At 45.6% G+C, this 13,158-nt stretch overlaps 2 long non-coding RNA genes across 3 annotated transcripts; one reads left to right on the top strand and one right to left on the bottom strand.

The window, feature by feature from the left end:
* On the bottom strand, window positions 1–793 carry LOC128322132 (uncharacterized). Its single transcript, XR_008305544.1, has 2 exons — window positions 588–793; window positions 1–260 (listed from the first exon to the last, which is right to left on the bottom strand). It is a non-coding gene; the product is annotated as an uncharacterized LOC128322132 (long non-coding RNA).
* LOC128322133 (uncharacterized) lies at window positions 708–12,245 on the top strand. Of its 2 annotated transcripts, none has more exons than XR_008305546.1 (4): window positions 708–859; window positions 2,015–2,144; window positions 4,099–4,280; window positions 11,085–12,245. It is a non-coding gene; the product is annotated as an uncharacterized LOC128322133 (long non-coding RNA). The 2 variants fall into 2 exon arrangements; XR_008305545.1 differs by having other exon boundaries at window positions 715–859; window positions 11,108–12,245.
* Window positions 12,246–13,158: the final 913 nt, after the last annotated feature.

Here is a 13,158-nt window from a genome sequence, read left to right as displayed (position 1 = left end):
TACGATCTACGTCAATTTATGGGGTGATGCATCTGACCAACTGAAAGGGGCAACTTTGGGGTACTAGCCAGTCATTGGGTGAAAGATAACCCAACTTGGGGTACAAAAATGGGGTGCACAGGGCTTAGCTTAGCTTTCTTCTGACATTCCAGTTAGCTGCTAGTTTTGCTTCCTCATTCTGTTGCCTTGACTCCTGGTTGTTGTTATCTGCTGTGCTGGTATGGCCGCGAGGATGCCTTTGCTGTCAACTCCTGTCAAGTCTGGTGAAAATAAAATCCATGTATTGATAACTTGTGTAAACCTGGTTTCCTTGGGTCAGTGGGCAGCAATTGCACAGGAAACCTAGACTTCTGATTCCTTGAGTCCCTGAGGGATTTCCCCATAAAAAAAATCTTGAACAGAAGGCAACAGCCCTCTCCCATTGCCCCCACCCCAACCCACCAAGCAATTGGCATTCAGACATGGGCTGCCTGAGAACCTGGAGGTTTCATGTTGCCACTGTAACTAAAAACCTTGGAGAAACCTCTTCCCCACCCCATACATTCATCAAATCTCCTATGAATGCCCTCATAGCTCATGGCCCTCACCAAATCTTGTGGCAGTGAGCTCCACAGATTATGTGGTCTATTAAGGTTGTCCTCAACATCCTTTGAGATTCCTCTTGCTGAGTGCTTCCCCATGTGACACTGTGGGCCTACACACTCAAATCCATAAAAGCCATCACTCTTCTAGAACATTCGATGTTTTTTGCTGCTCTACTGAAAGCAGCACAGTAGGTTTCCATGACAACTGTGTATCCTCAGAATCAACCATAAGGCCAACTGTCCCCATTTTCCAAGTACCGGTTTTCTATTACTTGGTAAATTATTGTCCCAGTTCTGCTCTTTGGGGAGATTTTTTCTTATTTTTTTTGCTTTTCATCCACCCTGACAAAACAAAAGGAAAATTGAAAAAAAAAAAGAAAAGAAAAAAAAAGGAGGCAAAGCATTAAACCAATGCTCATAAATGGAATTTATTTACCATACTTTGTGAGTGAGGCACAGATAACAGTTCCTAGATTTGAGTCGAAATGCCCCCTCCCAGTTAAGTTGCCCCATTTGTAGGTTGGGAAACGGCAATTTTTAAGGGGCAGAGTGAAATGGGGTTGAAAGGTGGGCAGTGCATGAGGACCTCATTGGTGGCAATCCTCTGGGTGGTTCATGGCTGCCACTAGGGGTGTGCACAGAACCGGCTGGCCCAGTTCGGTTCAAGTCTGAACCGGACTTGAATCAGACCTGGCCAGTTCAGTCCGGCACCCCTTCGAACCCCTCCGGTCTGGTCCAGGGGTGGTGGTGGTGGTTCACAGACCTTTTAAAAATAAATAAATATATATATATTTTTAAAAGTTACTTACCCCCTTTGGGCTAGTTATTGGAGGCGGTGTGTGTGTGTGTGTGTCTGCGGAGGTTCCCACTCCCCCTGCCAGTCTCTCTTGCAGCCCAAACTGGCCCATTTGGCCAGCTCCTCGGCCCGTTCGGGCCTTCCCCCTCCAGGGCAGCAGCCATTTTGGAGGCCGCCGCGCCTGCGCAGTTGGCCTCTGCATGGCCCGGGCGATTGAGCTGGTTTGGGCTGCAAGAGAGGCTGGCAGAGGGAGTGGGAACCTCCGCAGATACACCCCCCCACCGCTTCCAACAACTACCCCAAAGGGGGTAAGTAACAAAAATATAATTTATAATTTTTGGAATTAAAATTATAATTTTATAATTTTATAATTTTTAGAATTAAATTATAAAATTATGATTTATAAGACTTTGGTTTGGGGCAGTATAAAATCCATTAAATAAATAAATAATAAATAAATAAATTATAATTCTCAGGGGACTTATGGGAAATAAAAGTGGGGGCTGCTACCCCTCCAGGGGAGCATTGCCACAGATGCAGAGCTGGTCTAGGGCTGCTGGTTTTGAAGCAGCTCCTACCCCACAATTTTGTGCTGAAAGTTTTGACAGGATAGTTTTGGTTCTGTCTTTTCTAGATACGGAAATCACCAGATGTTTATGCATGTGGGAACCAGACTTGGGCCTGTTGGTTCTGATCCTGTGGTTAGCATATGCTGCTTAGAATGAAGGAAAGGACACAGGGCTTTTAAAAAAGTGAGCAACCAGGTACAAAATAATGTGTGTGTGTGTTTTATTTTACAAAAGTATAATTCTAAAAGAACATTGGTGCAGTTCAAAAATTCAAGTCAAGTAAATCCTGCCCCACAAACCTTTTGGAGTTCTATGAGACTGTCAACAAGTGTGTGGATCAAGGTGATCCAGTTGACAGAGTATACCTGGACTTGCAAAAGGCTTTTGACAAAGTTCCTCACCAAAGACTCCTGAGAAAACTGAGCAGTCCATGTGTGGATTGCTAACTGGTTGAAGGACAGGAAACAGGGTAGGGATAAATGGAGAGTTTTCACAATGGAGGGAAGTAAGAAGTGGGGTCCACCAGGGATCTGTACTGGGACTGGTGCTTTTAAATTTATTTATAAGTGATCTAGAAGTAGGAGTAAGCAGTGAGGTAGCCACATTTGCAGATAACATCAGACTCTTTCGGGTAGTGAAATCCACAATGGATTGTAAGGAGCTCCAAAAGAATCTCTCCAAACTGGGTGAGTGGGCGACAAAATGGCAAATGTGGTTCAATGTTGGCAAGTGTAAAGTGATGCACAATGGGACGTAAAACCCCAACTTCAAGTATACCCTGAGGGGATCTGAGCTGTCGGTGACTGACTGGGAGAGGGATCTTGGGGTTGTGGTGGACTGCTCGTTGAAAGTGTCAACTCAATGTGCAGCAGCTGTGAAAAAGGCCAATTCCATGCTAGGGATCATTAGGAAGGGGATTGAAAATAAAACTGCTAATATTATAATGCCCTTATAAAAAACAATGGTGCGGCCACATCTGGAGTACTGTGTACAATTCTGATCACCACATCTTAAAAAGGACATTGTAGAACTGGAAAAGGTGCGGAGGAGGACAACGAAGATGATCAGAGGCCTAGAGCACCTTTCTTATGAGGCAAGGCTACAATACCTGGGGCTTTTTAGTTTAGAAAAAAGATGACTGCGGGGAGACATGATAGAGGTCTATAAAACCATGCATGGTGTGGAGAAAGTGGATAGAGAGAAATTCTTCTCCCTCTCCCATAACACTAGAACCAGGGGTCATCCCACTGCCAGGAAATTGATTGCCAGGAAATCTAAGACCAAGAAACGGAAGTACTTTTTCACATAACACATAATCAACGTGGGATTCTCTGCCACAACATGTGGTGACAGCCAACAACCTGGATGGCTTTAAGAGGGGTTTGGATAACTTCATGGAAGAGAGGTTTATCTACGGCTACTCGTTGGAGGCCTATAGGCCACCTCCAGCCTCAAAGGCGGGATGCCTCTGAGTACCAGTTGCGGGGTGGTAGTGGTGGTGGTGGTGGTAACAACAATAGAGAGGGTATGCCCTCAACTCCTGCCTGTAAGCTTCCAGTGGCATCTGGTGGGCCAGTGTGGGAAACAAGATGCTGGACTAGATGGGCCTTGAGCCTGATCCAGCAGGGCTGTTCTTTAGTCATGCGAAGGTTGTATTATGTTAGATGATGTCAAAAGTGACTGATAATTAGAAAAGTAAAATGAGTAGAACTCAGACCATGATCAAACGCCTCCATTTCTCCCCCAGTGCCAAAGACACTTCCCCTAGACTCCACTGCTACTCCCTACAGTGCCTTCACAAATGAATATAACGATTTAATCTGCAATAGTGCTGTCAAATTGCCAGTACTGAGGATTTTCTCCCACTCTGTGTAGGCTTCTAAATGTCATGGACTAGGCAACAAAGTAGTGTTCACAGACAAGGAAAATGCACAGGTGTGTGTTGTAGGGGGTGCATGTTATCTGCACGAATTACACACACATATCAGTGGGCAGTTTTGAATTCTAAAGCGCTCTGAAAGGATGGTGTAATAATCTGTGACTCCTCAAGGTGGCACCCTTGCATTGTTAAAAGTTTTAGGAGCGTGCACTTCAAGGTGGCTCTGTACATCTGCCTCTGTAACTTTATTTTTTCCTCCTTGCTTTTGAGGTTCTAAGTAGGCTCAGCAGAGGAGAACACATGCCTGTCTCTACCTTCACAGGGTCAGGTACTTCTACAAATCACTCTGCTTTACAGTTCTCTTCTGGCTGTTTTGTTCGTCCTGAGAGGAACAACTGCAACATTCAATTCAGACCTGTGATTGGAGAGGTACAGTCTTTTCTCAAGACAATGTAAGTGGCAACCACTGTCTGCAACCAATTTTATGGGACAAGCCCTTCAAACTGGGGAGGATGGCCTGGCTAGTGGTACAGCACATGTTTCAGGAACACAGAAAGCTGCCTTATATCCAGTTGAAGCCTTGGTCCATCTAGCTCAGTATTGTCTACACTGACTGGCAGCAGCTCTCCAAGGTTTGAGGCAGGAGTCTTTCCCAACCCTACCTGGAGATGCTGCCAGGGATTGCACCTGGAACCTTTGGCATGCAAAGCAGGTGCTCTAGCACTGAGTTATGGTTCCATCCTCACCTTCTGATTTGCAAGTAGAAGGCCCCATGTCCCATCTTTGGCATCTGCATTTGGAAGCATCTTGGGTAGAAGAGCTGGGAATGACTGCTGCAGAAACTTATTTCCCCCCCCAGATTTGTGTATGCATTTTAATTGCAAATCACTTTTTCATTCCCAGACCCTCACAGTGTATGGCATTGACTAATTAAGTGCCATCAAGTCAGTGTCGACTCTTAGCAACCACATAGATAGATTCTCTCCAAGATGGTCAATCTTCAACTTGGCCTTTAAGCTCTCTCAGTGGTGCATTCATTGCTGTTGCAATTGAGTCCATCCACCTTGCTGCTGGTTGTCCTCTTCTTCTCTTTCCTTCAACTTTCCGCAGCATTATGGACTTCTCAAGGGAGCTGGATCTTCACATAGTGTGTCCAAGGTATGATAGTTTGAGCCTGGTCATTTGTGCCTCGAGTGAAAATTCTGGTTCGACTTGTTCTATGATCCATTTGCTTGTGTTCCTGGCTATCCATGGACCAGGAAGCTGTCCAGCACCAAAGTTCAAAAGTGTCAATGTTTTTTCTATCTTGCTTCTTCAAAGTCCAGCTTTCGCATCCATAGAGTGTCACGGGAAAAGCCATTGTTGGAATGATTGTCTGAAGCCATTGTCTGAATGAAGTCATTGTCCGAACGTGGGTGGCATGCTAATAGTTAAAGTCAAATAGCAAACCATGATACCCCTGGTCCTTCCCTTAAGCTGAGGTGGTGCTAAGAAGGCCTGCAGTTTCTGCTGCCCTATTGTGGGCAATGGAAACTGGGAAGCCATTTTGGTGATATGGTAGGTGTGAATTCAGAGGTAGGGATGATCTTGACACCAGTGCCATGGTGTCCCTCCTCTCTTTCCCCCAGAATGCCCCTCATATGGACACTAAATCATTTGATTGATTGATTGATTGATTGATTGATTTAAAGATTTAAAGATCTAATGCATTGCCCAATCCACATAGCATCATCCCAAGAAACACCTGGGGAAAAGAAATGGCAGCTGGTTGGCTGCTGAGACAAGTGCTGATGCTGATGCCAACAGAAAACATAAGCTGGTGGCAGCAAAGTCTACATTTTCCCTTTTGCCAGCAAAGACACCCTTTCCAGTTTGGTCAAAAGTTTGATCAACCACCTGTGTGGTACCATCTGTCTCTCTTCCTCCAAATCCTTGCTCAAAAAACCGCTTCAGTTTTAAATAGCTGGAGCTTCACTTGTTCCTCCTTGCTCCCCCCCATTGCCTTTTCTAGATTGTAAGCTTCTTGGGGCAGAGACCTCACTCTGTTCCCTCAGGAATGTTGTAAGGCATCATTCTGTATAAAGGTAAAGTGAAGTGTGCCGTCAAGTTGATTTCAACTCCTGGCGCCCATAGAGCCCTGTGGTTGTCTTTGGTAGAATATAGGAGGGGTTTGCCATTGCCTCCTCCCACGCAGTGTGAGATGATGCCTTTCAGCATCTTCTTATATCGCTGCTGCCCGATATAGTACCAGCGGGGATTTGAACCGGCAACCTTCCGCTTGTTAGTCAAACATTTCCCCACTGCGCCACATAAGCTGACACCATTCTGTATAGTACTGTAATAATTATAATCAGTATAACTGCCCACTCATAAGCATCACAGCATCTGAAAGGCTTTAAAAACATCAGCCTGGGCTGGAATACAGCATTTTGATAGCATGATGCACAGTGGGCAAGAGCGGATCCTTCAACATTTATTCTGATCCCTTCGCCTCCCCCCAGCCCCACAATCTTGTACTATCAGTCGTGGTCAGGCGACATAAACCTCAATCCATGATACATCCTTGAGTGGTCACCTTTCCTTTGAGGCACGGCTTTCAAGTCCCTTAATCCTTTTTCAGCTGTGATACCCCAAGCTTGCAAGTGTGCTCAAAGGCACGACTGTCTCCCATGCCAGAAATACAATGCAGCCATTACACTTTGTCAGGCAAAATGCCGATTTCTTTTCTGGGTCTGGGAAGGCTCTTGATACCCTGTCAGAACCCAGCCATTAGGAGACTTTTGGCCCTTAAACTTGTGATCTTGTGCTAAGCCAACACATTGCCCTGGCTTTCTTGTGGCGGCAGCAATGGCTGTGACAAGGACCAGAAGGTGCAGGATTGGTCGTTTGCCAAAAGATGATGCTGTTGCACTTTCGCTAGGACCTCAGAGTCCTCATTGGCCAGCGCAACCCAGAATAGCAAAATGGTTTGTTTCCAGTCCCAGCAACATGAGCTCCTCAAAAAGGCATTTGACATTTTTTTTTGTCATTTTGCTAATTAGCTGCGCTGGTTTCAGTGCAAAAAACCCCCATGAGAAATAAAAATCTGCTTACAGAATCTCAAGCTGACCTCTGCTAGAGGTGCTTCTATGGCCTTTGTGGGTGAGCGTTTGCCATGTACGTTTTCATTCACAAGGAGTGAAGCTCATAGCATCATGGGAAGCTGCCATATATTGAGTCAGACCCTTGGTCCATCTAGCTCAGCATTGTCTACACAGATTGGCAGTGGCTTCTCCAAGTTTACAGGCAGGAGTCTCTCTCAGCCCTATCTGAGAGATGCTGCCAGGGAGGGAACTTGGAACCTTCTGCATGCAAACATGCAGAAGCTCTTCCCAGAGCGGCCATATCATCTTACAGAGCTCACATGTAGTCTCCCATCCAAATGCAAACCAGGCCAAATCCTGCTTAGAAAAGGGGACAATTCATGCTCGCTACCACAAGACCAGCTCTCTTCCCTCATACGGAGAAGGCACAGGGAGATTTCAGGGCTGTGAGGTGCACGCCCTGCCACTTTCTCTGGCCACTGCGACCCACCACCTTAATGCTCTTGTGCTGCTTCCATTTGTTACAATAGGACATGAGAAGTCCCCAGAGCATGATGCGCCTAAATCAAGCTTGCAATAACCTCTCTCTGGTCCTTTTTAGGACAGAGCACATCTCTTGAGCTGAACCAAAATGGGAGGAGGGGTGTGTGCGCGCTTCACTGTGCCCAGAAGGTGGTGCTGTGAGGAAGCCTGGACCATTCTCTGACCATTGGCTTATGGGGTACTGCAGGGTTTTATTCTGTCCTCCATCCTGTTCCACATATACATGAAACGTCTGGGAGAGATCATTTGTTGGTATGGGCTGTGGGGTCATCAGTATGCTGATGGTACCCAGCTCTACCTATTGTATAAATCTGTTGATACCAGGGAGACAGCCAATGTCCTGAACAAACTGAAACTGAATCCTGACAAGACAAGGGTCCTCTGGGTCAGTAAAACTAATAATCCAAGTGATGAGGTACATCTGGTCTTAGACGGGGCATACTCCCCCTGAAAGACCAAGTTTGTAGCTTGAGGGTTCTTGTGGACCCAACACAGTAATAAGAGCAGCCCTGCTGGATCAGGCCCAAGGAGGCCCATCTAGTCCAGCATCCTCTTTCGCACAGTGGCCCACCAGATGCCGCTGGAAGCCACAGGCAAGAGCTGAGGGCGTGCCTTCTCACCTGCTGTTGCTCCCCTGCAACTGGTACTCAGAGGTTGGAGGTGGCCTAGAGCCACCAGACTAGTAGCCATTGATAGACCTGTCCTCCATGAATTTGTCTATTTAGCCCCATTTAAAGCCATCCAAGCTAGTGGCCATTGGAAGCCCAGGTAGCCCCAATGTCCAGGAGTGCCTTTCCCCAGTTCTGGCTGGCACACCAGCTACAGCCCTGCTTGGAGAACCCAGATCGGACTTTGGTCACCCATGCATTGTTTATGTCCAGATTGGATTACTGCCTTTGGAGGCTGCTTGGAGCTTCAACTGGTTCAGGGTGATGCTCCAAGGATGCTAGCGAGTGTTAATTGCTGCTCAAACCCAGCTGGTGAGGACCAGGGACAGGGCCCTGTCAGAGTGGCCCCCATTTTGGAATGCTCTCTCAGAGGCACTTCAATGATTAGCATTGAAACCAAATCTGGAAACCCTCCTTAAAAAAAAATCATTTAAAACTTATGCCTCTTCTTAAATAGTTGCACTGGCTTCTAAATATATCTGGTTTTAGTTTTAATTTTAATGAGTTTTAATCTGGTTTAAATGATTTCTGATTGTAATTCTTCTATTATGTGTTTTTGACTTTAATGTAAATTACCCTGAGCCACTTTAGGAAGGATGCTATATAAATTGAATGAATGTATGTATGTATGAATGAATGAACACATAACATTTTTTTTTAAACCACTACTGGTTTTAGTTAGGTTTTCAGTTTTAATCAGTGTTGGTCTTCTCTGCTTTTTGATCTGACTGTGGTTTTGGTTTTATGTTTGCTTTTTGTTTGTTTGTTTTTGTTTTCTGGTAAGCTGTCCCAAGCAGTAGTGTGCTGATGGGGCAGGATAGAGATATTTTAAATACATAAATGATGCCCAGTACATGATCCCTGGTTGGTTGGATCACTTGGAGAGGGATGAAAGGGGGAAAAAATATGGCTACTGAAGCAGCAGATAGAAGGGGGAGTGGCTGCAAAGAGTAGCAAGTAGACTCAAGAAAGAGGGGATGGAGTAAGTGAGTTGCCCTCTGTTTGGAAACCACTACTTTCTAGCTGAAAGGTAAACCTAGAGAGCTAGTCTTGTGGTAGCAAGCGTGACTTGTCCCCTTAGCTAAGCAGGGTCCACCCTGGTTGCATATGAATGGGAGACTTGATGTGTGAGCACTGCAAGATATTCCCCTTAAGGGATGGAGCTGCTCTGGGAAGAGCATCCAGGTCCCAACTTCCTTCCCTGGCAGTATCTCCAAGATAGGGTTGAGAGAGATTCCTGCCTGCAACCTTGGAGAAGCTGCTGCCGGTCTGTGAAGACAATACTGAGCCAGATAGACCATCTGGGAATCCTTGTTAGAGGGAACAAAGCTCTCCGCCCCCAAATAAAGTTTCAGGGGACCTGATTTGACCCAGGACATTTTGCCGCCCCAAGCAGAGCACCTCGTGGTGCTCCCTCCCTCCCTCCCTCCCTCCCTCCCTCTCTTTCTTTCTTTCTTTCTTTCTTTCTTTCTTTCTTTCTTTCTTTCTTTCTTTCTTTCTTTCTTTCTTTCTTTCTTTCTCTTATTCAACCCTGCAGGTTAGGAATAATGGCACTGTGTGCACATGTGCCCCATGTGGGGGCTGCTGCCAGGGCCACAGGCTAGAACATCTCCCTAGACAATGAAGGCCTCCCACAGCCTGGGGTGGCTCCACCTGACCAGGCTCACCATTGGCTCCCCTAAACAGGAAAGGCCACTGACTTCCTGTGAGTCTATGAGCCAGGCTCACAAATTCTGGCCATTGGTACCATCTCAGGGGATGAATGCTCCTAGTGATTTTTGGCAACGTCTACCCCACTAGAGAAGGATAATAGCTGGTAGCATTGCTGCACATACAGCCTTCTCTGTGTCACCACTCCTTCTTCATCCCTACCCCCAAAACATTTGGGTAAAATTGCAGTCATTTTTGCACAAAGGAAAAGGTCAGGGTCAACTGTTGTACTCTCCCCATAGAGTTAATCGTTGGATTAAATGTCTAGTTAATCAACCAATCAATCAATTGGATTCACCTTTGGATTAAATTTCCATTCCTCTGACAACTTCAGTACAACGGTTTAGTAGTTTTTGTGTTTTAAAAACTTCTAAAAGCTTTTAGAAGACTATTGCAAATTTGATTGTTGCAGGTCTGATGGTCAGGACAATAAAAGCATGCTAATACTCTGAAAAGTGAAAGTATCATGATGGGTTCACCTATTTTCCCTCTCTAGGGGTGTACATCTTGTCAAACGTCACCATGAGCATTCATCCCTCCACCTCCCCCCTGTCCCGATGGTACCAACCACTCATGCACTATCTTTAAGGGACTCTCTCCGAGCAATTATAATCTTCCCCAACTCTGACCTCTGGCTTGCGTACCCTCAGCTCTGACCTCTGCGATTGACTTGTGGTTCCTGGCTCTAGCTTCCTTTGCAAATGCTACTTATGGCAACATCAGCTCCAGGTTGATGGTATTGAACACCGCTGAGAGGTCCAGAAGAGCCAACAGGGACACACTCCCCCTGTCTAGTTCTCGGTGTAGGTCATCCACTAGAGCAACTAAAGCAGTTTCAGTCCCATATCTGGGGTCCCATCATCCCACCTGCAATACCTTTGTCGCTGCGGATGATTGGATATGTAGCCCAACAACATCTGGGGACCCAAGTTTGGGAAATCTTGTGTGGAGGAATGAGGCCTAGACCTCTTGGTCTTTTTGTAAATAAGCCCTTACAAATGAATTGTATTATTATTGCATTGATATCCCTAAAACCTCAGCATTATTGTAAAATGCTTGCAAAGTCCCTGTGTTAGAGAAAAGCTAGGAGGGTCAAACGTTCATAGTTTCTGTTCAAGCAAGTTTCAGTTAAAGATGATGCAATGTACTGAGTTAATTTTGGAGGGCAAGGGAGCTTTGATTTAATTGGTTGCATTTTGCAAAATGGAGGGAACTTAAGTTGTACTGACTGGGTTGTTTTAAACATTGTTAGAGAAAAACTGTGTATATATATAGGAGGCTGCTTTAGCAGAGAGAGAGAGAGAGAGTCTGAAGTCACCAGATGAAGAGTGAAGAAGCTGCGTTTTGGAAGCGAGCGTGGAGAGTCTGCAGCTACAAGAGCTGGAGTGTGCAGAGAAAAGGAGAGAGAAGTCAGAAGGACAAGAAGTAAATGTTGGAGAGCTGAAGGAACTGAGTCCAGTCCAAGCGGAGGGGCCGCAGCCAGTCAAAGCTGAAGAATTGTGAGCCCAGGCTAGAGAGGATCAATGCTGTGGCTGTAGCAAGAGCTGGAATCACAGAAGCAGGCTGGATTATTGAACTCCAGGCTTCTACTGTGACCAGGACAAGAGACTGCCGAAGGAAAAGCCAGAGTTGCTAAAGGTGATTTTGGGGTCCCTTTTTAAGGGGTGTCCCGCGCCCTCCCAGCTAGCCTGGGCAAGGCTGACTCTTGCCTCTTATGCCAATTAACAGAGACAAGCAGGAGATTCTTTTCAGTTTCTTTATTCAGCTGAGCAAAGCAAACCGGGCATCCCCTCTCATAATCATGCAAGAAGTGGCGCGTCCAAGAGAGTTTTACAGGCATTTTTATACCCTTAGGTAAACAAGCTCACCCCACTTCCCCATTCCCTATATACGGTCGCCCTCTTGATCAGAGAAGTTCTATTGGTCATTTTAAGCAAGTTGTTTTTCTATACATTATCATACACACATTTCGTCAGGCTGTCCTTATGCCAGGCCCCCAACTCCCTTGTCCCTTCCTTGCGGTTTCTAGGCTTGAGCAATTTGCAACCGTCAGCAACCAACTGTCTGGCCAATTGTTTGTTTTGTGATTAGTTCATAAAAATCCCCTTCTCTGACCTTTTCCTAATTTTAGCAGACTGTCTCTCTGTCTCTGTTCCCTAATAGTTGCAAGCAGGCTTACAGAAGCAAAGATGGCGCTGGTTACGCTAACTTAGCTTTCGCAGAACCCTTCAGCGATCATCAAGGACTCTAAGTTAGGGCTCAGTGAGGGTCAGGTTAGCGGAAGTGTTTTTGACCACATTCTGTTTGTTCCCTATGCTCTTTTGGTTGATGATTTTGTTTTATATATACTAAACTTGTGAAGCAACTATTGATTTAAAGTGAACTAACTGCAAAATAAAATTACTTGTTTATCTTTAAAGAAGGCCTTACCACTCTACCAAAGTTTGTTTTTGCAACGGAAGTTGGAAGGCTCTTTTGGTACACTCAGCCTACAGCACAAAAGTCTACTTGATGGCAGCGGTTAAACTGGTAAATTGTCAGGGAGATCCATGTCACGTGTTAGCAGTGGTGTGGATCCTTCACACACTGCATAAGACAGAGTTACTCTGCTGGATCAGGTGAAAGGCCCATCTAGTCTAGCACCCTACTGCCCCTGGTGGGTCAGCCAGGTTCTTTCAGAAGGAAGTCCAGAAGTTGAGCTCTCTAGCAACTGCTGTTCCATGATATACTGCCTCTGAACCTGGAGGTTCCACAAAGCCATCATGGCTAATAGCTGCTGCTAGACCTATTATTTTATTTTATGTATTTATCATATTTTTATACCATCTGATATGCACATCTCTAGGCAATGTACAAAATTTAAAACCATATAAAAAGTCACAGATTAAAATCCACAAAACACAATAAAAAGAAAAGCATAAAACCAATATCAAAACCAATTATTAAAATTAATTCCAGTTAAAAGCCTGTGAGCACAGGTGAGTCTTGAGGGTCTTCCTGAAAACAAACAGAGAAGGAGATGCTCTTATTTTAATGGGGAGCATATTCCGAAGCCCCGGGGCAGCCACAGAGACAGCCCATTCCTGGGTCACCACCAGATGAGCTGGTGGCAACTGTAATCGGACCTCTCCAGATGAACATAACAGGCAGCTGAGTTCATGACAAAAGAAGGCACTCTCTTAAAAACCCTGGGCCCAAACCTATCCTTCCTTTTGTCTCATCCCCCTTTAAAGCCACCTAAGGCAATGGTTTGTGGCAGTGAACTCCATCAATTAGTTACGTGCCATGTGAAGAAGCACTTGCTTGATAAGGTCGCTTGAGACCTC

This window comes from Hemicordylus capensis, chromosome 4 (assembly GCF_027244095.1).
Source record: "Hemicordylus capensis ecotype Gifberg chromosome 4, rHemCap1.1.pri, whole genome shotgun sequence".
In the NCBI taxonomy this organism is placed as follows: domain Eukaryota; kingdom Metazoa; phylum Chordata; class Lepidosauria; order Squamata; family Cordylidae; genus Hemicordylus; species Hemicordylus capensis.
The sequence above is the reverse complement of the archived record's forward strand: the minus strand, read 5'-3'. Positions and strand labels throughout refer to the sequence as shown.